Below are 25,366 nucleotides of genomic sequence, written 5' to 3'. Positions count from 1 at the left end.
ATTGTTATGCAGGCTTAAAAGAAGTTGATTCCCATGGAAACTGCCTGTTTGTAGCAACTGCTTGCATTCCCACTGTGAAACATAACCATGGCACTGGTGCACATGGTGTATGTCACCTTTGCCATTTAAAACATTTTTGATTCTGCAGCTGCCTTTCATGATACTGCGCCTCATTACGAGTTTGACGGCAGCCGTGCCTGTAACACAGGCCGGGCTGACGCCAAACCTGTGATTATTCCGGCACCCCGCAATGGGGACGAACGTTGGTATTCTGACATTGGCGGACCCGCTCCGTCCCCATTGCCCCATAGGGCTGAATGAGAATGGGGAGTCGGATGCACCAGCATCGTTCATAACGATGCTGGTGCATCCGACGAGTTGTGCTTGCGGGTGCCGCACTGCCCTCCAGCACCGACCTACAACTTGTAGTATGGCGGTACAGTGACACCGTTGTCACCTTCCTGCCAGGTTTGTAATGAGGCCCACTGTGTCCAAAATACGACAGCCTTTTTTTTTATATTAACTTTTTTCATGATGCTGCACTCAATGTATTTGTGTTCCCACTGTAAACCCCTTCCATGACACCGTGTCCACAATATATATCAGCACTGTGCAAACCCTAACATGTGTAAATTCCAAGCTTTCAAAAGTAATCATTAGGTATGCAAGCCATATTTATGTAAATGATGTAATCCGTTTTAAACCATTCTAATCTTCTTATTTCACAAAACATAACTTATTCATGCATTTATTTATTTTTTATATACAGGAGGAACAATGCTCATTTGATCTCAAAAGAACGTACAGTAGATAACAAATCAGATTTGACGGGAAGCAGGGAGCTTCTTACAATTGGGTGGGTTTGAGGGACATTCTGACCAGGTTGTGGAGAGGAGTAAATGGAACTGTTACCCGGGACAATACATAAATCGACATACATAGATTAAGGACAACCAACATTTGACATTTTTAAGTGCATTAGACTTGCTATAAGTCTGTCTGCAATTTAATGATAAAAGGTATTCGAAAAATAGACCTAAAAAAGTCTTATTTGCTAAGAAATATTAAAAAGTGTGTGTCTTAAAAAGGATTACAAATGACGCTTGATTGAAACACAGGATTCCGTGGATTCAAGTTTCTTCATGTTTACTTTGTGCAAAGCAGAGGCAGAGGGCTTCAACCTCAAAAGGGTCGACAGGAAAATAGAAATGCAACTCCAGTAGCACAGGTTCTATTAGGTGGTGTGCAAATCGTCTGCCGGAATCATATTTGTCTTCATATTTAGGCATGCTGGTGCACTTAGAGCGTGTTCAGAAATGGGGAGAATCTCAAAACACGGTCACTATGACCAATGCACCTATAAAATACACGTGCAAGTTAGCCCATCCACACTATTACATTAAGAATAGACATAGTTACACGATTTTTGTATCTAACCATATCTATTCTTCATGTAATAGTTTGCAAACCCTAAATTGTACAGATGTTGCAAGCATTCAAAAGAAATAACTAGCCAGCAAGCCTATTTAGTTAACGTTGGTGACTTTACAACACGTTCGGAGATGGTGACATTACGTCTCAAAACATGCTGTAAATTCACAAACTGCTTAAATATGGCCCTTATATCACGTACATACTTTTGAAATCTTAAAGGCATATGCAAGCTAGCCAATTCACCCAGTAACTTTAAGTACAGGCATAGTAAAAAGTCTACAATCTAGGTTAGGGCATCATTATGAGTTTAGTAGTATTACCTAAGCATCACAGCTAACAAGAAGGGTCTTCATGATTTAGAGTCATGTGGATCCAGTAGATATTCACCATTTTGGAAGCCCGATTACTTCATTGGGAATGTGAGCGTTACTATAACTACCCCCACAAAAAGCAAGATTTCGGTAAAGTGGTAAACAGGCAGAATTCAGAAACAGCGTATGTTTTACCATTACAGCACTACTCGCAATCAGGACCTCAATCTAATAGTGTGCAAACCCTTTGGCACACATTTTTCAATCTTTTAAAAGCAATTTCTAGAGCATGTGGGAGTGTAAGGAGACATCTGAAGTCCTGAATAGCCAGGTAAAAGTGGGGGTCTGGGAGGGACAGACAGGAGAAGGGACCAAAGATAGTGCTATGAATGGAATGGCAGGAGTGTTAATATAGTCAAGTTGTGCCTGAAGCTGTCATCCAAGGGTCAGACAAAACATACATGGATGAATGCTCTACAGGAAGGAAACAGAACTACACTATATCCTTTTCACAAATTCAAAAGCTAAAAAATACTTTGGCCAAATTTGCTTTGCAAAATTTCAACCAAAACAAAGGGCCTTCAAGGCAGCACTGCCCCTGATCCCTACTTCAAAGTTAGAATGGCTCTGACTTTTCAGAAGCATTAATGTACCACAGAGCCCTTTTTCTCTGTCTTGCCCCTGTCGCCTCAATGTTGGTTGCTTTTTGCTGCACAGAGTGTATAGAATCAGGATGCCGACCGCGAGCACAACCACACACAACTATTGAGGAACACAACAGATTTGTATGGCTTTATGTATGACCAGATGGGTGTATGTACAGGCTTTCATGAGGATGAAGGATTCACTCCAAAATGGAGAGATAGTTACAGTCTCAACTGCTTGCCCCCTGGTTTGCATGACCCTCAACTCTTCTTTATTCCAAAGGTAGTTCCCCTGATCCATGGCAACAGCTGTTGTGCAAAAGAATAACAACGCTTACTTCGCTATTTAAAAAAAAACATTTTTTAAAGGTATTGTTCCAACATATCACTTCCCACCAGAAAGGTGAAAAAAGTCTCTCGACTGGGGGTTCGTGCAATATGACAGCATTCTGTAGTTTGGTTACTTGGGCATGGCAGAGTTTTAGGGGTAAAACGCAGTTATGTCATCTGGGACATAAAACAATCCATGAGCTTGATCAAATCTATATGCATTGTGCATTCTGAGAGCATAGTATAATGAGGTGACTGAAACTTGGCGCACAAAAGGGATATGGTGCAATATGAGAGCATAGCACAATATGAGGTCTGGAAAATGGTGTACTTGGGTTGTCGGGGCATGGTGCAATCTGTGGATGAGGCGTTGCTAGGGGGGCTGAGCGGGGTAAAGCCACCTGTATTTTGGTGTTAGCCCCAGATAGAAGCTCAAGGGTTACAACCAAAAGGCTAGCTAGCCCAGAGGCCTGACAGTGCCGACATTAGCATAGCCCCGGATATTTCCAGACCTAGCAGCACCCCTGGTGGGCAATCTGGAGGCTTAGGGCCTCATTACACGTTATGCGGTAAACCATGGTGCTATTAGCACCATGGTTGCCGCCGGTACCATACCGGTACCACCATGGAGAAAAGGGGAATTACCACCCCATTCGAAGGTTGGCGGGTCGGTAATTCCCCCTTTCTCCATGGCCCTTCCCCATTCCCATTTTTGCCCCATAGGGCTCAATGGGAATGGGGAAGGAGCTAATTACGGCACCGCATATTGCGGTACCGTAATTAGCACCAAGGTCCCTTTGCGGGTCCCAACTTTAATGGCTGGTCTACACCAGCCGTTAAGGTCGGGTCCCGCAAAGGGACCTCATAGTAAGGCGGTAAGGGTTTACCGGTATCGGTGCCCTTACCGGTACCGGTATACCCTTACCGCCTACCGTGTAATGAGGCCCTTAGACATGGTTTCATTTGAGAGCATGCTTTTGTAATGTGAAGCCTTGGTGGGTCCATCCTAATGAATGGGGCATGATTTTCAGCACAGGTTGGGACATGGTGTACTTTTGGGGTTTGCTCTTGGTGCGAACCTGGGTTGCAGCATGGTATAATGTGATGGCTAATAGATGGTGCATCCTGGATGTTTGCCAGAAGCTGGCACATGGTGTAACCTGAGGGTAGGTATAATTATATTTGGGGGATGGAACATCAGGGGATCGAGCATTGGCTACTTAGGAGCTCAAACATCTTGGAAGTCATCCTTACTTATGATTAATTGGCAAGGCCAACGAATGTGGATTCCTTCATGGTATTTTAGGGACCCCCTACTTGTTTGCACCTCCCTTAGCACCCTGATAAGGGTACACAAAACTCATAGCCACATTCCTGGATTTGATTTGCCTCGATTTTAGATTCTTATATCCAGCAACACCACATTATGCAGCCCTCGCCACATGCTTCCAAACAACCATGAAGGTGTGGGAGTGAGTTTGGCTTCTCCTTCATATTAAAAGACCTAAGGCTTCTTTTTCTATCACTTTCCTTATCCACAAGCTAGAGACCTACAAGTACTGCTGTGTGGAATGTCGTTTGTTCTCGCTTCCCTTTCTTCTGAATATCACTCATGCACTTTTTCCTTCTTTGCAATGTCCCTCATTGCCTGATTCCATTACATGAAATTCCATTGTAAGAAGAGGACTGGTCTTTAATTAAAGATGTGCTGTGTCACAAAGAATTCTCTGCTGACAGCTATTTTTCAGGAAACAACTAGAAAGCATACTCCTTGCTCACTGAAAGGCACCATTGACAATCTTTTTGCTGAGATAGGTTGGTTACCTAGAGGATAGAGCTATTCAGATAAAATGCAGACTGCCTTGGTAAAGTGTATTTATCTCTGGGACTGGTTGGAGAATTTTGCCCATTTGAATAAACTAAAAAAGTAGCAATTTGTAAAACACAGACTATATACATTTAAGAAACCCCAGGAGTACCTTAACCTTTGTCCCTCTAAGAGTCTCAGACACTTTATACTGCTATTGAGAGTAGCTCAGCATTCATATAACTCTCTATATATCATTGGTATGACCTCAAAGCGCTGGGAGGTTGAACGCCTTTGGGGACCATAGTCCAGGTCAGTTGTGAGAGTAGGGTGTCGAAGTGTGCTTTGGTGCACCAGTTAAGTGTGCAGCTGATGTAATTGCCTGATGATAGCTTCATTTTAGCAATAGGTGTGGTGGTATTGATATTGGTTCAAAGTGCTGTAAGGGATTTCAATCAGGCACACACCCAGGTCTCGCCTAGCATGTAGCGCGCGATGAAACTCTTATTTATTTTTCAAAAAAGGTAGCAGGCTCTCCTCTCCAGAAAGAACATGGCATGATAACCTGTTCTGAGATGAGAGTTTGCAGCACACGCTTTTTGCTCGCTGTACCTTTCACAGATGGGAAATATCCATTTGCATATCAGTCTTTGTCCCACCCACATGGGCAGTCCAGCACCAAAATGCTATGGCAATTCCTCTCTGAACAAGAGTACCAACAGCAATCCCATACACGTGCTTCAGCCTTGTTGGGCCTCATCAGTAAGGTGAAGCTGTGCCTTTCTGAGCACAGCTCCTTCTCGCTGTGCTCAGAGAGGCACAGCTTCACCTCACTGATGAGGCCCAACAAGGCTGAAACACGTGTATGGGGTTGCTGTTGGTACTCTTGTTCAGTAGAGTGGAGTAGAGAGTAAGCCTAGTGGTATGATATGATAGTGTAGCGCCCAAATGTGTTTGAAAATGCTCAAGACAAGGAAGGGAACAGGGGAAAACACAAAACCCTCCTACAGGCTATGAACAACAAGAATGTGAAGATTAGCCATTGCACTCGGCCCAGTGACACCCCAGACAGTGCAAGTGCCAAGACACAGACAGAAGGGAAACAGGAACAGAAGAGTATGGGTGATGGGCTTAGCAAAATTGAAGAGTGATGGGTTTAGCAAAATTGACCAACATTAACTGTGAGTCTGAAACAATCACCATTTTGATACACAAATCACAGAACAGTATGTTCCTGTTGGCAAAGGCACATGGGTTGTTCCATATACTGGAATAATTTCAGAATAAGAGTGTAGATTCATTGGGGGTCATCACGAGTTGGGCGGTAACCCTTAAATGCGGCAGTAACGCTATTACTGCTGCATTAAAAGGTCCGCCAAATCACGGGTTCGGCAGGATTTACCCCCAGCTCTGAGACGGTAGTCGCGTTGAAAATTCCCCATTGGGCCCAATGGGGAATGGGGAATTCCCAAATGGGCCCAATGGGGAATGGAGAATTTGTGGTCCGCCAAACCCATGATCTAGCGCCTGGGGGGGTTTGGTGGTAGCGCTTTTAGCACGAGCGGTATCCCAGAGGGAATACCGCTGGGATACCGCCCAATTCGTGATGAGGCCCATTGTCTTCCCCACCCCTGTAACATGCTTGTGACGGCTGTAGGCATCACAACAACTTTTTTGAGAGGTTCAACATACACTGACCTATTCATAGCCATCCAGTTTGCTTCTTCATTATGATACAAATAGCAGACTGGGCTGCATTTTCGCAGTAAAAACAGGATGTTTTGTTGCAGCTCATGACATATAAATTGAATTACTTGCAAGTTATTCAAAATAATTTACTGTATAGAAATGCCATATGCCACAGATGTTCACAGCAGTTTCCACAGGTGTACTGCACAAATAGGTGAGCTACAGTAACAGCCGCTTTGACATGTTTGCAGGGTTCCAGCACAATCGAAAATGCTTACTTTCAATGAGCCAAGGCAAGGCAAGCAAATAGTGGCAGACTTACATTTCGTGTGCATGTATGTCGCAAATTCGTCTAGCAGTTTTCACTACATGAGCAAAAGCAGGACTTTGAGATGTTGCCCGGGAAACACAATTTCTAAAACCCTACGAAAACAGAATTTCACAATGTGTGCAAGAAAATTGAGTGGTTGCTGTATATTTTTTATAGAGTACTGTGTGCAATTTTATCAAATGACACCAAAGGTACAAGTGTCTGAAAACGTGCTCTTCTATGGGTGGAGTTAAGGGGAGTCATCTTGCCCTGCCCCTATCACTGTCTCTGTAACATGGTTATATAAGTTCAAGAAAGTGTTGCTATCTTTGTCTGCGTTGGTCGTGCTCATTTTTCGAGGAAATAGTAGGTCTCTCGGTCAAGGCCAGATCACACATTTCAATTAGCCAGTCTTCAATTTCCAGACAACTTACAATTCATCAGAACCCTTTGTGGAGCTATGAATACGCTTTCCAGTAGCAAGAAGCTTTGTGAGGTTGGTAAAGATCCTTGAATTTCCAGGTGGGGTTAAGTGAACTGTGCTTCAATTTAAATGTTACCTTTTGAATGATTGTGTCTAATGGCAGCTGTCACACACTCCCAGAGTTTTGTAAATTATTTCTGCGAGAACTGGTGCCATGAACTCGAGGAAGGGTCCGTACCAACCCCAAACCTCCATCTAACAGAAATAAAGGGTTAATATGCTACCACTCAGCACTGAAGAGATTCCACAGTGCAGAAGAGGCGCGGATACCAAAACAACCCGCTCCCCTTTATCCACTAGGACTGTGATGTTACTGAGTACAGGAATAGATGTGCTATCACAAGACATGATTTGTGTTAAAAGGGATGTTTGTTTATTGGCATGCATTGACAGCACTATATTTTTTTTCGATTCAAAATCTTGCCACAACCTAAATAGATACCTACACGATCTATTAGAACCACCAATATCTTTAGAAAATGTCCTCCAAATGCACAGACATGTTCAAGGACCCAGGTTTGATTTGAATTCTCACAGGTTCTCTGGGGAGAAGATCTGTGCCTTCTCCTGATGGCATTATATATCATGTGTATGTGAAGCATTGAGGACAGTTTTTCTTCAAAACATTTTCATGAAGAGTCCTACTTTTAAAAGGTTCTGGGAGACAGCGAAATATAAGAGGAATGATACTGAGGGAACACCATTAAGTCAATCTCCCATACTCATAACTGCCAGGGTCTGTCCTCTGCATACAGTGGTCCGCTCCTTCGAAGCTAGGCTTGCATTTTACACATCACATCCCTACATGCCAGTGAGTCTGTGATATAGATTATCTGTTTGACACATACCCATTACCACTAAAAAGAAAGCTATAAAACAGAGAACTATATCCATCCTTTATAAAACTAAAACATATTAATTTAACAATCAACTTTAAAATACTAATTAAGATCTAAGACACGCTAAAGACATGCTACGACATGCTAAAAGTGAATTTAAATCTTACAAACTTCAGTAGCAGGAAGAGATGCACATACCAAACAAAAGAAAACAGAAAAGTACCCGTACAGCCCTGCTAGTCAACATGGCCAAAACCACCTGAGGACTAGCAATCATGCACACGGGGTATGTAGGCAGCTTGGCACTGTTTGGTATGGCTACCTGACATGTGGTTTCAGTGGGATAATTAAAAGTCACAGGGATCACATTTGCATCCCCACTCACCTCTTCAGATGCTGATCTGCTACTCCAGCAGGACCCCGTTTCCATGTCCCTACAATGCTATTGTATGTACCTTTATACTGGGTTGTATACGAATTGTTCGAATGACAATTGTCCGAATGACAATTGACCTTCTGCACAATTGACCGAATTTAAACAGTCAATTAGGATATATATGCGGGGGAAACCCCTGCAGCCCCCCACCCAATCCAACTCCCACCCCAATCCCCCACCCAATCCCCTTATGTTATTATTACCCCAACCCAACTCATTATATATAAAAATGACCATACGGTCAATTGTGCAGAAGGTCAATTCAGACCCCTGTAATTCGGTCAATTTTATCATTCGAACAATTGTACTCGAAGAATTCGGGTAATACCTTATACTGCATTGTAGAGTGCTCTGTTACTTCGCAGCTGGGATCACACTATAAAGATCCCCTGATATACAGCTTGCACTTAATCCCTATGAATTCAAGGGCTCCCAGTGGAGCAGATCTATTGCTGTTAGTGAGACCCCTCAGGATCCTCCCACCACCCACAAGGAACTAACGAATTTCAATGCCACTGTTCTGCCTGTGGCACACACAATTTTAGGTTGTGAGTCATGTGCTTCTACCCAACACACAATTTTCTGATTGGCCGTACATGATTTTCCTGCTACAAAGGAATATTATACTTGGATGCTGCTTCTAAATCCTATAGCATTTTAGACAATTTAATCATGGAGAAAAAAGAGTGGTAACATTTGTTTTCAAGCCCATATTTTCAAAGGTTTCTTGGATCGGAGCTACCATTCTTTCTCTTAAAAGGTTTTGCTCTGTCACAAAACTACACTGGCCTCTGACTCATGATCTATCTGCAATGGTAGTGATTTGGGTGAAGTGACACCGTGAGTGGTTTCCCGCTGTTTCTCTTCTGCCTCTGCAAGTGACACATGAGCTCCCTGTATGAGTTTTGCGAGTAGCCTGCTATGAATTTTATATCAAATTGTCTCTGCCATTGCTTTTTTTCTTGAGGAATTGGGCTTGATTCGACATAAAGCATTTGTTTTAGTCCTGAGGTTCTGGAGTTTGCAATAGGAAGGAGCATGAGTTCAAAGTCCTCTTTATCCACATACTGAAATGTTTCAATTTATTTGAAACCCAGAGTTTGGTGAATGCTTTGAGTAGCGATGGCCGGAATCTGAATTTGATGCCGTCGTCCAAAAGGCAAATTTCAGTTTTGTGCATAAAATTCAGAATACAGTATGAAATCTGCTATGGGTACCCGTATAATCAACGCTCAGGTTCCTATCAATGAACAACATGGCTCAAATAGGGCCCATTTCTAAAACATTGTTTTACCACCCTTTAATGTATGCATCTGTAATCAAGACTTCTGTGCTCTCTTTTCACTACGGAATACCAACAAATAAGGATGAAAATGCAATCTAATGAACATTAGGATAACATTTCATTTTGCATTTCTGTAATGTCTCACCACAGACAGCTTTAACTGTTTCACTACTGGAAGTATTAGCCAATCACACAGGAATTACTGCTCAAAATCGTCCGATGCCAGTTGTGAACAATATCCAAACACAAAATGTAGTGCTGTTCGAACAGCAGATGATGTATGGTTTAAGTGGCCCACTTTGTTTGCTTATTACAAATCACCACCTTGAACTCGGTCGATAGATATGTTCATTAATTTTCAGGGAAGCATCTTAGCCAGCCACAACACTTAAATTGCACAACGCTGAGCAGTTTTCTTATGTGCGGAGTATGTTTCTAACCCATGAATGCAAAATTAACGTTTGCATCTATCAAACAGTGCAAAATTAAGGATTGCACCTGTCTGTCAGCGCAAAGGTTAATTACCAGAATTGTATAAAATGATGCAGGACCAGTGGAAAATTGGCCACCACCAGTGGAATCTATATATTTTCTTTTGTTTATTGTGTTTTTTTAAAATTGTTTTGTTCCTACAGCTCAAGAAACTATGGGCCTCATTACAAGTGAGGCGGTAAGGTGTTAATGGCGCCAGTAAAGGTGCCGGCGCCACGTCTCATTACGAGGTTCACTCGCGGGACCTGCTATGGACGTCTGATCAGACCAGATGTCCTTTGCAGGTCCCGCGAGGGGACCAGCATGCTACCAACGGGCCCGTCATTAACGGGCCCGTTGTTAGCATGCTCCCCATTCCCATTGAGTCCTATGGGGCTCAAATGGGAATGGGGATGCTCCGGGTCCAGATTCCCTGAATGGGGAAATACCGGGCCCTCCAAAGTCGGAATGATCCGGTATTTCCCCTTTCAGGGACCAGAGACCCGAGTTTGGAGGCAGCCATGCCCTTAATAAGGGAATGGCTGCCTCCAAACTCGTAATGAGGCCCTATGTAACCCTGACGACCCCTGCAACATCCCTTACAAAATGGGGCACCAACACTCTTCACGTCAATAAGCAACAGTCAGTGAACATTGTAACCTTTACACTTTATTAATTCAAGTATGACTAACTATACCCTCACTTCAAAGGGGGAGTGGTATTATTGTAAATTAAAGCTGAATATAACAACCACAAAAATTTACATCAAGACGGAAATTATAGGCAGGACAAATGAGTCTTCCAGGGGGCTCCGAACTGTGCAAACGTCTGTGCAAATCTTGCAGAGCATTCCATACTCGTCCCAAAAGAAACATCCGGCAGGTAAAGGTATCTGGCATCTCAAGGAGCAGTTCTGGGAGGTATTAAAGTTGCATGAAGCTGCCCACCAGTGAACCAGATGTGACTGCAAATACAGTGGAACAGTGGTATTGTCTCGGGAGGATAGCTCAGGGGCAAAGTGCTCACCTTGGAAGCAAGACAGCATGGACCAACGACATGAGGCAACACAGGTACGATCCCTGGGTCCGCGCTTGGAAATTTCTGGGTATTAAACGTGTTATTAATAACCTATCAAATCATACAAAGCTCAGAAGGCCATAACATCTATCTTGTGTTTCACATGGAAAAGATTGCCTAACATCTTAATATGGTCAAAAAGCGTAACACTTTGCAACCTGCGGACAACAGAATACTGCAATATTTGAAGTAGGCATGTTAGACACAGTGGGAGATTTGGATATAAGACATTTCTCTAGTCAAGAACTATCCACACAAAAGTATGGATTGATGATTCCTGATATTTAGACAACAGAAATGGAAACCACTGTTGTCCCCCTGTGCCCACATGTGAAGTATATGGTAAATCAGGATGGTGAATTCACAAAACTGAGTTACAGGGAGAGTTTGAAGGCCATTAATTAATGGCAGCTCACACTCTCACTGACCTAACACCAGAACCCACAATAATTTCCTTTGACTCTTCAGGGTTAATTTTGTCACCGTAAATGGAACCAAAGACTGTTTGCATAAAGCAAATTGATGCTGAAAAATTGCGAACTGTGCTGCTTTTTTCAAGTGTGAGGCAGATGCCTCGGTGAGGGTAGATCCAAAGACAAATGGAGAGTGGTCCATGTTAGAGTGAGAGAGGTAACAGAGAATTGTGTAATAACCTGCGCACCTGAGAGATAGGACTTGACACATTGGGCCTACCCAACTCAAGTGAAAGCAGGAGATGCAAAAAGCACCAGTTTAAAATGGAACTTCATTTCTAAAAGTGCGAAGAGGCCCAAATCTGTCCAATATATATAACCTTGTGTTAGGGAGAATTCTCTGTTTAGGCTGAATTTCCTAACCTAGTGAGTCCCCCAGCAGCTTTGCTGGATTTCTGGAGTTTGTTTTTTTCTCCTGCCAAGAGTGAGACTCTTTTTCTCCCACTCTTTGACATGATTTGTGGTGTTCCTTTGACTGTTTATGTGTTTTATGGGCTATGGGGTCCTTTACTCCATAGGGTCTCATGTGTTTTTACTATGTGTGTTACACAGCACCCTCCGTGCAGTGACACCCCACCATAGACTCCATACCCTGAGACTGACTACTGTCTCCCAGGGCATGTAAAGTCACCATTGGCTTTACTAGTCCCAAATTATGAACAGAAACCAGTACAAACCATCATATTGTGGACGTACTGGTTGGGGCAATTCGATTGCCCCGGGGTCTGTTAGTCAGGGGGGCACGTCTCTGTCCCCCCTGATCGAGTTTTGGCTGGTGGCAGTGGATACTACTTTTTATATTCGACCGCAAATATATCTCTGTGGGATTTTCCCATTGTTCGAGGCTACCAAATTTAATTATTTAATTCTCATAGCCTCGAACATACCGCTGGTTTATTTATTTAATATTAATTCACCGGTTGGTATTTTTTGCCAGGACTCGATTCTAAAATGGCATTTGTGTTCTCTTCTGTGACTCCAACCCAAGTCGAGCCCTTTGTTCCACTTTTTGGCGGGCTTCTCCACAGAAGCCTCCAAAAGTGGTGCCACCCTGTCTGGGTACCACAGGGTATGTAGGAGGGGGTTTAAGCACCCTGGACTGAGTTACCTTGGTAACTCAAGTCACACTCTTGTGTGATTGGCCCAAGTGGTGAGCCAGCCGGCTCACCGCTTAGCATGTTTGATTGATAGCTAGGCTGAGTGAATGGGGGTGTGCTGCATAAAAGTCGCCACAGGACCTGAGAATCCGACGAGGGAGAAGCTGAGCCGACCTGCTACGACGACACCACCAGTGGAGCCCTGCGGAACCGACTCACCACTTCCCGATGACAGAGAAGATCTCCCGGCTGGAGAGTCTTCTTCCCCTGACTGGTGGGCACAACCAGTTTACCTTCTTTACCTTGCATCCCAGGACGTCTTGTGGTCGAATTGCCCGTGCCAAGCACCCCGGCAACCGGATAGCCACTTACCACTGGACCGCGAATAAAAGGACCGCTCCTTTTAACTGAGAACTCCGCGGCTGGTTTCTTCCCTGGCAGTGCAACGGACTCCTGTCTTCCTCCCCGATGAGATCCTCTCTTCCCCCGGACGAAGCACTGACTTGCATCCGCTGCCAGGAACAACTTCCCCCGCTGGAGTATTCTCACCACTTTAAGGTACCGTGTCCGCTAGGCCTCCCTTTCTAAAGATTGCTACAAGGTAATAATAATCCCTTAACCTTCTGGACTGGGCTGGCCGCCTTGACCATCTAACTGGCCCCTTTCTTTTGGTCCAACTCTTTCTGAACCTTTTCGAGACTTTTGTGCACTTTTCACCCGTGTGACCATGGACACATTTCGTTCTGATCCTCTTAAAGTGGATCCGGCTTTCTGAACACTAACTTCACGGTTTGATTCTGCCTTCCTCTCTGGCTGTGTTCTTGTGAAAGTGTTGGGATCTGTTTCAAATTATACTCTGCCTTTCTCTCCCTTTTAAACCGAATTATTAGAGTGCCATCTGCGTTAAGCGCTCACCGCTGTCTGAAAATAAGTGGGGCTTTATTTAAGACTTGTCTAATATTGTTTTAGGGGAGTGGATATCTTTTAGTGACCGTGTTTTTTGAACTGCTTAATATTAGTGCCTGTGTGTTTTATTAGATGTGGTTTTAAATAAATAATTATATCTCTTTAACACCAAGCTCTGGTCAGTGTTTGCTTGTTATACTGTGTTCTTTTGACCTATTGTGAATACTCTGTATACTGCCTAACTCTTCTTGAGGGAAGTCTGACTGCTCAGCCACAGCTACCAAGTGAATCTGTGTGGTACATACTGCTACCAAGTGGGTTTACTCCAAACACCTGTAGTCTTAAATCTTTTGCAGTGGTCCCAGAGGGAACTGCACAGGTTTCTGCCTAACACCTTGTTAACAAGAAAACACGGGCAGTGCTACAAACATTTTAAAATGAAAGATGTCCAGTGGTAGGATGTAGCAAAACAAAAGAGGTGATGGCTTGAAGGTTCAGAATGAATCTTAACTTATGGCATTGCTCTGGCCAACCCGTCAAACCATCGTTCTTTGCCTGCTCAGCCATTACAAAAGGGGAAAGACCATATGCAAATCAGGCATGGTCCCACCCCAAAATCTGCAGTGCAGCCCAAACTGCCTGGTCACAACCCTTCTGCACGAGACCACAATGATCCCCAAGCAAGTATTGGCCTCTTTGGGCCTTATCAGTGAGGTGAGGAATAGATTGGGTCTCTAGGTCCAGCAGGCAGTGGTAGCATGTAGTCATGGGTTCTGAATGGCATGTGCATGAAGGTTTCCTACTGTATTCAACTGAAGGAAAATAATCATCCTTCATTCAGCATCTGGTAATGTATTGTTTTATTTCTCTAACAACTGTCAGATTATTGTATAATGCTTATAATAATAATATAGTGTGCTTAAATAATATCCTACAATCTAAATATGTACAAAATCAGTGAGTATTTGTGATAGGTTGAACAACATTGGGGTTTTCTCAGGCCTGAAATTGTGCTGAGTTCAAGTGAACCTGAGTTTTAACTCGGAACAAGCTAACCCTTGCACCTTTGGGAGTCTTCCAGGGAAGAATGTTAGCAAAACACATTACCTCCCAAGAATATGAAAGCTGTGGGTGTCGCAGAAGTTTGATATCTAGTGTGGTCAGATGCGCTATTTTATGAGCAAGCCTCAAAGCAAATGTATCCATTATATGGCACATTTTGAGCTTTCTCACTTATACAAATCAGGGGTCTGTAAAAAAATGTCCAATCAATCTTTAATCAAGGACTCACAAAGAGATGTTTATATAACGTATTTCCTTAGCACAGGACCCAAGTTGAATTACAGGATGTGTTGAGTCATATGCATTTAGCTTAGTTTAAACAGCACATGTTATTTACCATTAACTCAACATGCAAATGTAAATCTTAGTCATAATTCATATTCTGACTTATTCATAATTCTGAAACTACAAGAACTAGAAACATGAAAATAGTGTATACGTAAAATTAGAAAAAGTAGTTAAGTCACATACCCAGGCGTGTGTCTGCAAGCACAGAGTCCAATAATCTTGATATGGAAGAAAATATGGAAGAAAATAATGAAATAATATTCAGCATTGTAGGATTGAACTAGATCCCCTCTGTTGTTCATGACAAAAATATATGCATTATAATCATCAAATGAAGATTTTGGTTGTCTATCCGTTGAGAGTATCTGATTATTGGGTAAGCCAATCGAAGGATCAGGCCATTGAATAGTTTGACATAATAATGACATACGCATGGGGATTTTGGCCACTTTAACCGCTGCTCACACAGAGGGATAGGGTGCTGACAATGGAAAGAAGCTGCTGGAATGGGCATTTTCTTAGGATTAACAGGCGGTCTACCCAAATGGAAGGGTGCTGAGCTGGGAATACCAGGAAATGAGGAGCCTTGTCCAGGAGGGAGACTGAAGCTGATAGGAACAGATGTCATCTGTGCCAGAGGGGACCAGAGAACAGGGTACAGTAGATATCAAAATCCAGTAAAGCAAATAAGATTTGCCCTCAGTCTCATCTATTCTATGTCCTGGTAGTGGGTGATTTGCAAGTGCTATGGGGCACCGATTCCCAATAGAATTTAGAAGTATCGTAATAGGAAATGCATTTTGATTCCCACACTAGTTATGTGCCATGTGAGATTTCCTTTCAAGAAAAGAGATTGCATTGTGCTGTTAGTATAGTGTCAAACTGGTAGCTCTTCTGTTGAACCTAAGCACAATTTATTTTTGAAAATCTTGTCCAATAAAATGTAACCCCACATGTTTCTACAACTATAGTTGGCAGTTCAGACTGTGAACCGAAGGCCTGCACTTCATAGCCAGACACAGAATGTATTAATATGTTGCAGCCTCTGGACCCTGTAGTTGTTTAAAATGATATTTAGGTAAGGCAGGAAGCTTATAGAAGCCATTTCTAGTCCCATAAAATAGAGTGTAAATCCCAGGCAATAGCTCATTTTGAAATTGCACACTGAGAATCATAAGTGATTTGAAAAGGGGGCTGGGGGTTATTTATATTTGTTCAATTCAATAAAATCTGAAAAGATTTTTCTCAGGTTGAGTGGGTGAGTCACAATAGTCTGTCGGTCAATTCTAAGTTGAAAACATTCCCGAGCCAAAAAAGGTCAGAATTCTAATGCAAGTTATTATAAGCATGTTGTAAACGGCACATAGATGATAGCAGCCAACAGCACCAAATCCGCAAGGAAAGCAAGAGACCTGCAAACAGCTCTGTCATTCTTGCATGTACATGTGTCATTGGAGAAAGAACGTTTTTGCATAATTTGCAAATGTAACTTCATGCGTATTTTGGAAATGTTTTAATGTAAAGAAAGTGTTTGAAATATTGGTTGATAAGTGGCAGAAGTGAAATTATCAAACCTATGGTAAATTAGAAGTAAATATAGATGTATAAATGTGTAATAAATAGTGAGATAAATGTAGGCAGGCCATTTACATGTTTGTAGACCAGCTGTCTGTAACTATGTAACTTTGTGGTGGCTTCCCCTGCATAAAGCTGGAGACCACATTTGCTTTGATTTCACCTTTGATTTCTATATTGACATAACATTTGAGTTTTCATAAAACCGCCTTTTTCTTGCCAGGAATTGTTGAGTGGGACTGTAAAATTAGGGGACATTTGATCAAGGTGTCCCCCTGAAGTAACATATATACAGTGGCCAAAACATATCTCACCATTGCCAATCAGAGGGTTCCTACCCAAAAGGTGGCTTCAGTCATGCCACTTATCAGGGTTCCAAGGGCTAGCTCAGGGCTTCCTTGAAATGGGGCATACACCTGTGCATCATTAGCATATGGATGGCATTGTAGGCTATACCTCAAAGATAGACACTGAACAATACAGGGAAGAGGACTGATCCTTGCTGATCCTCATGTAAGGCAGGCCACACCCAAGACATTGGATGCTATGCTCATCTGTTGGGCCATGCCCTGTAAGAAGAAACAAATGGCTTTGATAATGGTACCATAATAGCTACCCGGTCCAAGAGGTGATTCAGCAACCCGCCACCATCAATGTTGATAAAGGGCACTAATAAGTCAACGGTGAAAGGACTGCAATAAAGCTGCTGTCCTTTGCCAACAGAAAATACTCATCCACATCAGAAAGGCAGACTCTAAAGTCTGACTATGAGACATCAAAAAAGTGAATCCCTTCCAGGCAGTTTTTCAGCTGGATGAAGACTACTCAATCCAAAATGTTCTCTGCAAGAGACAGTTGCAAATAGGCCAATAGTTGGGCAGAGCATCAACCTGGAGACCCCCTTTTAATGTATTGCTTTTAACCTGTTGTAGCTTTTATAGAAGAAGAAGACATTGCAATACCATCAATGACATTGTACATATTGATACTTCCCTTCCTCCCCCTCCCAACCCCTATAATCACCACATTATTGATAGAAACAAATGAAAAAGCTCAGTTGTCATAGCTGCCAGGATCAATCCAGTCAAATGTCACATCTTCATTATGTCTACTTGCATTTCCTGATTCACATGGCTAAACTAGGTATGGCTGCAAGTGCTTGGTTTATAAAGGAAAATCAGGAGCTGAGATGGGTGGCAGCTGCAGATCCCATGGTTTCATCCATTCAAAAATGTGGGTGACGCCACCTTCAAACTTCCACAGGCTTCTCGCTCAGGTCATGATTGAAAGTCAATTACAAACATCATTCAAGTGTTCAGCCATATCTGGTTGTGCAACTGTGCCCTTTCTCTCTGAGACAAGCAGAGACCATGACCATATATGGAAATATTAATGTTGGACTCGGCATTGTATTCCCAGTAGAGACAACCCTGTGGTACAACAGGCTGTACCCCAGTAGAATCATGCAAAAAAGGCTGCCACCAACCAGTGGTGTTTACAGAACAATCTGAGTGAAGATACTCACAAATGGAGTAGGGTCCCTTCTGCAAGTAAATGTTGCTGTGTCATCAACAATGCAGATATACATTTTTTAATGGTTACACGTGTATACTTGCAGCAAGTGACATGTCTCCTGGCTCCTTTTGAGGTTTTGGTGCCTAGATGTCACACGTTAGCTGAAACCAATTGCCATGAGTGTGACGATGAGAGCCTTCTTGAATGGTTAAGTATACACCAGTGGAGTGTTTTGTCTATACTCCCAACAATTCGCAATAATACCATGCAGGCATTGGTGGCTAAAATCACAACAAGAAATTAGCAAAATGTTCCATTGGCACTTTCATATTGTTCATCAGATCTTGTAAATTCTGTTGCTGTGCTGCTGGTATTCACCTTTTCTTATCTGATGGCTTGTCTCATTAACTAGTTTGAACTTGATGCATCGTATATTTTTCATGCACCAGAGACATTCCTGATCAAACCTACAGCTGCACCCACCTAACCCCTAATTTCTTTTCCTGTTCTTGAATGTGTGTAACTGAACCCTTCTGTAACGTGTGCCCCCTTACCTGTGTTCCTATTAAAACATCATTGTAAAGAGCGCCTCTGCTACTCAAAGCTAGTTCAGTGCTAACAACATAACCAAAATAAAATAGAAAAACAGTGAATCTCTCTAAATGGCTTCAGAGGTGTTACAACTGTACATTATCTGGATGAATACATCTGTCTCGCTATTGCGTCTCTGTTTGTGGGCAGCCTTATTGGCCATTTAATACTAATAAAATGTTATACAGAGATAGATGGAATCTTGGCCAATTCAAGATATGAATCCTTGTTCACAATTATTGCCAAATGAAATCTGTGCTTGAAAATTGTACTTGAAACATTGGCATTGGAGTAAACTGGTTGCTAAGTGATAACTTTGAAACAGTGTGATCTGCTCTAAAAGAACAATAATCATGTATCAGCTACATTTTGGAAAAAGTATGAAAAGGGCCAACACAGAAACTCTGTTATGAATAAGTGAGAACTGTGCTTAGTACAGCTTTGTGAAGATTGTATGCATTTGAATGACTTTTTGATTCCACAATTATTTCACACAGAGAAAGTCATTCATAATCATGATTGTTGATTCGATCGTTGATCCCGCTTGTTTAAATAGGTTCAATTGTAAGCTTATTTGACAACTTACTTTCTTAGATGCCAGGAGAAAAGTGACATGGCTGCTCTAACTCAATGACAAAGGGTTTTCGACTGAAATGTATTTCAACAATGTGTTCTTGTATTTAGCTAAAGTGCAATACACTTGATTGAATACGAGTGTGTCTAGTTGCTGTCTTGAACATCCGTGTATTTCTTCTGAATAGTGACAGAGTTTTAGCTGTGCTTCTATTCTGTTGATTGTTAATTAGAGGGATATTAGTATATTATCCTCCAATATCTCAACATCCAAACAACATAACTGTATTTAGCAGAAGCTGGCTTAAAACCAATTCAAATATGCCACCCTTGCTGTAATTATCCTCTGCTGTTATTGTTTTCCCCCTGCACAGTGTCACTCTTCTGTGGAGTACTGTCTGCAACTTGTTTCAGATTGCTTATGTAAGTAGTCCTTCTTAACAGATGACGGGCCAGCCAGGAGGCTCAGCCTTCCTAGACTGAAGCTCACAGCAACCTGAGGCAGCAAGATGGGGACCTCTCCTGCTGCATAATACTGAAGAGCACAGAACAGGCCATGTGGAACCAGATAGTTCACTGAAAGAAACAACTTTGCAGCTGCTTGAGTTATGAAATAGCTGCCTGGGGTCACAGACGCTTCCATGCTCTAAAATGGAGAGAAGGCCTCTGACGAGGAAGAGCCAGCTTCAAATATTATGCTGAGTGTGCACTGTGCAGCGAGCAAGCAGTGTAGAAAATGTGTTATTTGTGGTTGTGTTGTTTTAAGTTTAAATCGGACATGAAAAGAGATGGAAAACATGTGACAAGGGCCGCGAAAGACTACATAGCACACACTCTTGAGGGGCCGATATATAGAGAGGTGAAAACCCCGCGTAGGAATGTGGAAGATAGCTATTTTGATTTGTGTTAGTGTTTCTTTGCTGCCATGGTTTTTGTTGTGGTATAAAATAGGTGATTTGAGCTGTTTTCGTGTGTTGATAGAGTAGCTGTTACAATTGTTTGAAGACAAGTATGGAATATATTGAGACTGTGTTGTTGTTGGTAGTTTTAGTTTAAAAAAGTGGTTATTGTGTGGCTGGTTAAGGTTTTGTTTGGGGTTGCGCATGAAAATAAACAAGGGATGGGGTTACTTTGAATTGTGGAAATACTTTTGGAGTATTTATGTTAGAAGGTCTTGTATTGTACTGTTGTCACTTGTGTGGTTTCTTGGTGTTTTTTGTAAAATATCTGTTTGTCATATGTGGTGTTGTGTTAAGGAAGACTAAATAATGTTTAACATGCATTGTATGTTCTGTGTTGGGTTGTCTTTGTTGATTTGAAATTAAAAGCTTGGCGTGTACAGGAACGGTTGAAGATTTAGTGCCTCACTACACATTGAAAAGCCTGATTGTGAAATTGCAGTTCTGTTCGAAAAGGCAGGGTGTGGGCTTTTTGGTCGCGTCTGGCTGGCAGACAAAGTCAGGGTGGCATTCGAGAGGGAGGAGGTTGGAGCGCAGTATGCAATGCTTCAGATAACTCTGTGAGAAAAAGAACCTGTCGCTGAGTTCTCTGTATTTGTTGAAGCAACATCTATTTGAAGTAGAATAAGAGACAATTTAGTCTGTTTATATGATGTTAGCAAAGTATTAAACAGAACGTTGATTCAGAAGCAAACAATGAGTGAATATATATTAAGCAGGCTAAATAAGTTATGTATTTGTATATTTGTGAGCTTTTGTGGAATGTCTCCACCTCCTCAGGAATAAATGAAATGAAGCATTTGAAACATAACACAATAGTATGGCTTACATTGCCCTTCCCCACACGCTGTTATTTGTGTCTGTATTTGATTTTTAGTTTTGGTCAGAAAAATATGGTTGTGCATGTTAAACAGGAAAGCGTGGATGAAGAAACAGCCTACCCTGCTAGAGGGCTTTAAAGAAGCAGGAGGGTTTAGTTTGGTATCAGTACATTAATATGAAGTGCAGATGAAGGTATGTGTTTAGGGTTGTGGCAGGTGGAGCATAGTGTGGTAACTTTGTGTTACATTCCAATCAAGAAGAAGGAGTGGGTCTTTACCAAAGAGAAGGGCTCTGACAAGTTTTGGAAAGGTTTTAGTTGGGGCATTTGAAGTCTTTATTTGAGAGGTTGCCTTAAAGAGGTTTATAGTGATGGGATAGTGTCAGTTGAATATTTGTGGATGGCGGTGGTAAGAATACTGAGACATTGTTGTTTTTTTATGAGTGGAGAAAGGGATGAAAGGTTATTAGTAGTGATAGTGATTTATGGAATGCAATGTTTCTTTAACTTTGTTTTGTTTGTAAATATTTTGAATGAATACATGAAGAGAATGTAGGGTGGCCACCAGAAACCAGGCCCCGAAATTGAGGCTGGACTGTTTTGGCAGTTCTGGACCTCTGCCCTGGCTCCCATGAGATCATCCTTCAAAGGCACAAGCAGCCGTGCTCATGCTCGGCTATTCATATTGCTGTCTAGTTGCCCAGTCCTGCTGCATGGGACAATATGATAATTGTATCTATTTGGTGTGAAGTCATCTCCAAAGCTGGGAACGTGGGATGGGGGAGTTGTGTTGGCACTCAAATTCACAAGTGTGCTATTGGGAATGCTGCTGCCTGCCCTTTATTTATTTATTAATTTTTACATTTATAAAGCATCTTAAGCACAAGGGCATCAAGGCCCTGTTACAAGACCAGTTACACATCAGACATAATACAGAATATATTGAAAATCATCATCGTACATTCCAAGTAGAGAGCATGTCAATGTTTTTTTGCAAGGGAGGCCATTGCCCATATGTCTGGGCGATCATTAGGCAGAGGTTAGTTAGTTGAACAACAGTGTTTTTAGCGACTTGCGAAAGGTCCAATAGGAAGGTTCAGCTTTCATGGCAGGAGGGGGAAGGTTCCACTGTTTGGCAGTCATGGAGGGGAAGATGGAGCCTCCCACTTTGGCTCATTTGATTTTGGGGTGGCTCAGACGATGAGCATAGGCAGCCCTCGTCGGTCTAAAGGAGGCTGCTTTCAAGAATGTTTGTGAAAGGTAGGGTGGGGCATCATTGGAAAGGCATCTGTGTGTGAAGGAACGCATTTTAAAGAGAATCAACTCACGAACAGGGAGCCAGTGGGATTGTTTTCTTGCTGCTGTGATATGCTCCAATTTAGGGATGTTCAGAGCTGCTCTTAGTGTGTTATTTTGTATAACCTGCATCTTTCTGATGTTGTTGACAGAGGCCAGCAAAGAGGGCATTACAATAGTCAAGCCTTGATACTATTGTAGCCCTGGCTATAGTGAGGCAGCTATCCGGCGAGAAGAAGGGTCTTGCTGCATTGATTAATTTTGTTGTGTTGGTGGCTGAGGAGGCAATGGTACTTACTTGCTGTGAGAGGGATAGTGTATCATCCAGGTACACTCCTAGCGTTTTCACAGAAGGTGAGACTGTTATCACAATAAAGTCGATGTTAAAGGAGGAGTATTGTGGATCGAACTTCTTGATCATCAATGGGGTGCCCACAAGCAGGATCTTTGTCTTATCAACATTTAAACACAAGTGATGGGTACCAACCATGCGTGGTTAGATGTATAGATGGAGTTTAGGGTGGTAAAGTCCTCAAGGTATTTGCTGGAGAGGGGAGTAAGATTTGTGTATCATTGGCATAGTTTGTGTACGTTTTGCAGATTGATTCTAGAAGGATGAAGAGTGGTTTTGTAAAAATGTTGTCCAAGTTGGGGATACACAGAATCCTTGAGGTACACCACAAGTGATGTGTGCTGGTGGGGCGCTGGCATTCTCTGCAAATACTCTGATGACTTTATTGCTTAAGATGGAGTCAATTCAGGTTGGGGCCTCCGGGGAGAAGTTTGCCGCAGATGAGTGGTGATGACCAAGGATTTTGTGGTCCAGCAAGTCAAATGCAGCCGACAAATCTAGGAGTAGCAGTAGTGCAGGCTTTTCATCATCCCTAATCTGATTGATCTGATTTTTTAGATCAAGTAACTCTCATTCAGTCCCATGCCCCAGGCAGAACCTCAACTGCTGCAGCCCTAGGATGTGAATCGCTACCAGGTAGCTTTGGATTTGCAAATAGGCTGCTCGGCCCAACACTTTTAGTAAAAAGCAAACGGTAGTGATTGGCCGGTAGTTGGTGAGAATCATATGGTTGACCGAGGGTTTTTTGACGAGAGGAGAGCACAGGCTTCTTCAAGGCTGTTGGGGACAATGCCAGTGTTTGATAAGGGTTGCATGGCAGATGTTGCCTTTACATCGAGAAGGTTTAAGGCCTTTTTTAAATAGATTTAACATCGTCTTCTGAGACAATGGTGAAGTGAAACATCAACAGATCTTGTGGGTAGGAGGGGGAGGTAGTTGTGGCTGTTGTGCAGGAGGGCAACAGTTTAAGCAGGGCTTGCTGAGTATCAGATTTTCTGTGTAGAGTTGCAATTTTAGTGAGCATGGCATTCTGACTATTGGTGCACCAGGCGTCATCTTTCAAGACGGTGACTGTGGTGTTAGTGGGCATTTCCAGTTCCCTTAGAATGATTTTAAGTAGTGGCTTTGGTGGAGAGGGTAGCTTTTTGTAGTGTTTGGCAGCAAGGGGGAACAATAGTCTGTTGGCCTTAGTCTCAGAAATGGCGATGGTTCAGTGCTTATGGTTGTCGAGCTAAAGATGTCTCCCCTTCCCTCCATTACTATAAGCTGTACTGCTCCTTCACCCCTACAGGGTGACCCACCCTAGCCCTACCATCACCATTCAATGTTACACTATATGCCTAATATATTTTCCTCAGTCTGAACCATCTTGGGGGGCAGGGGACTTCAATATGCATCCCAACAAAAAGCTGGCATGTTCACAGACATAGGCCCTCATTACAAGTATGGTGGTCAAGAAATAAGGGTGCCAATAGCAACATACCGGCACCATTTCCAGACCGTCAAACTACAACAATGACGATAAGGCCCATGGATCGCTCTGCAGGCCTGACCTGCTGGGTTTTCAGGCCCCTACCAGCATGGTTGTCACTGAAGCACTGGCACTGTTAGCAACGGTGCCAGTGCTTCAGTGACCCATTTCCATGGAGTCTGATGCCGTCACTGCTTGTGATATACCCGTAGCACCCGGATATCAGGCATCGATAAGTGTGCTACGGGGTTGCCGGTAAACGGTGAACTACTGGCAAGTTTTACTGGCAACCTCGTAATGAACGCCAAACTGTTCTAAAGATCAACTCTATTCTGAGTAACATTGAACTATAATGTGAAATAAATGCATTTTATTTTGGTTGACAGTTCTTGGGTGTTAACATAGATGTAAAGATAGGGGAAGGATGGAGAAAGTGGATTAAGGGATGATGGATTTTTTCTTTTTTTTAGTATTAGATGTGATCCTGAGCACAAGAGGTGTCCATGCGAGGGATTGACTTGGGAAGCACACAAGGGAATGTTACATTATATGAGGGATTGGCTGTAGGTTGTGAAAGTAGCATTGTAGGTTTGGAGTATTAGTGTGGAAGGGGCAGTGATGCAGAGGTGAGGTGATGGAAAGGGTTTTATCATATAGTGGGTCTTTAAAGGAATGGTTTGGTCAAAAAATATTATTGTCCCTATTGGTCGGCCATGTGCTTTTGACCATAATTTGATCGATCGTACAAACATTTCCTATGCACCTTACCCGAGTTTTCGTCTCTTGAACACAAGCAAAATCAGGCAGCAGGGTGCGGCCATTTTGTGATAATCCTATCACTTGCTGCATCGCCCTGGGTGACCTGCGTTTGTGGCACTAAATCATATCCCCCACCCCTGAGCCTGACATCACTAGACGCGTACTGCCCATTTCATAACGCCAAAGCACGCCTCATGTCAACATTCTCTGCGCCTCAGCTAATGACGTGTCGCCATGGAAACCGCAGGAAACCTCTTTCCCCGACAAGTATAAACAGAGCGTTTCACAACACACAACAGCAGATTTTCTTTTCCATTCCTCTTGCTGTATTTCTTTGAGTATTCTGTGACTCGTTTCTGTGGTCTGGTCAGCTACCTTCGTTGCTTGTAGCCTGTGTGAACAGATACCAGTACGACCGCTATAAATTATTTTCATTTCTTTACCACACAATGGCAACAATAATGCTTACCGAGCTGCAAGACTTCATGGCAGTCTGTCTCCCACAGTCCGTG

This window comes from Ambystoma mexicanum, chromosome 2q (assembly GCF_040938575.1).
Source record: "Ambystoma mexicanum isolate Mex_15411 chromosome 2q, UKY_AmexF1_1, whole genome shotgun sequence".
NCBI lineage: Eukaryota > Metazoa > Chordata > Amphibia > Caudata > Ambystomatidae > Ambystoma > Ambystoma mexicanum.
This window is presented reverse-complemented; position numbering follows the sequence as displayed.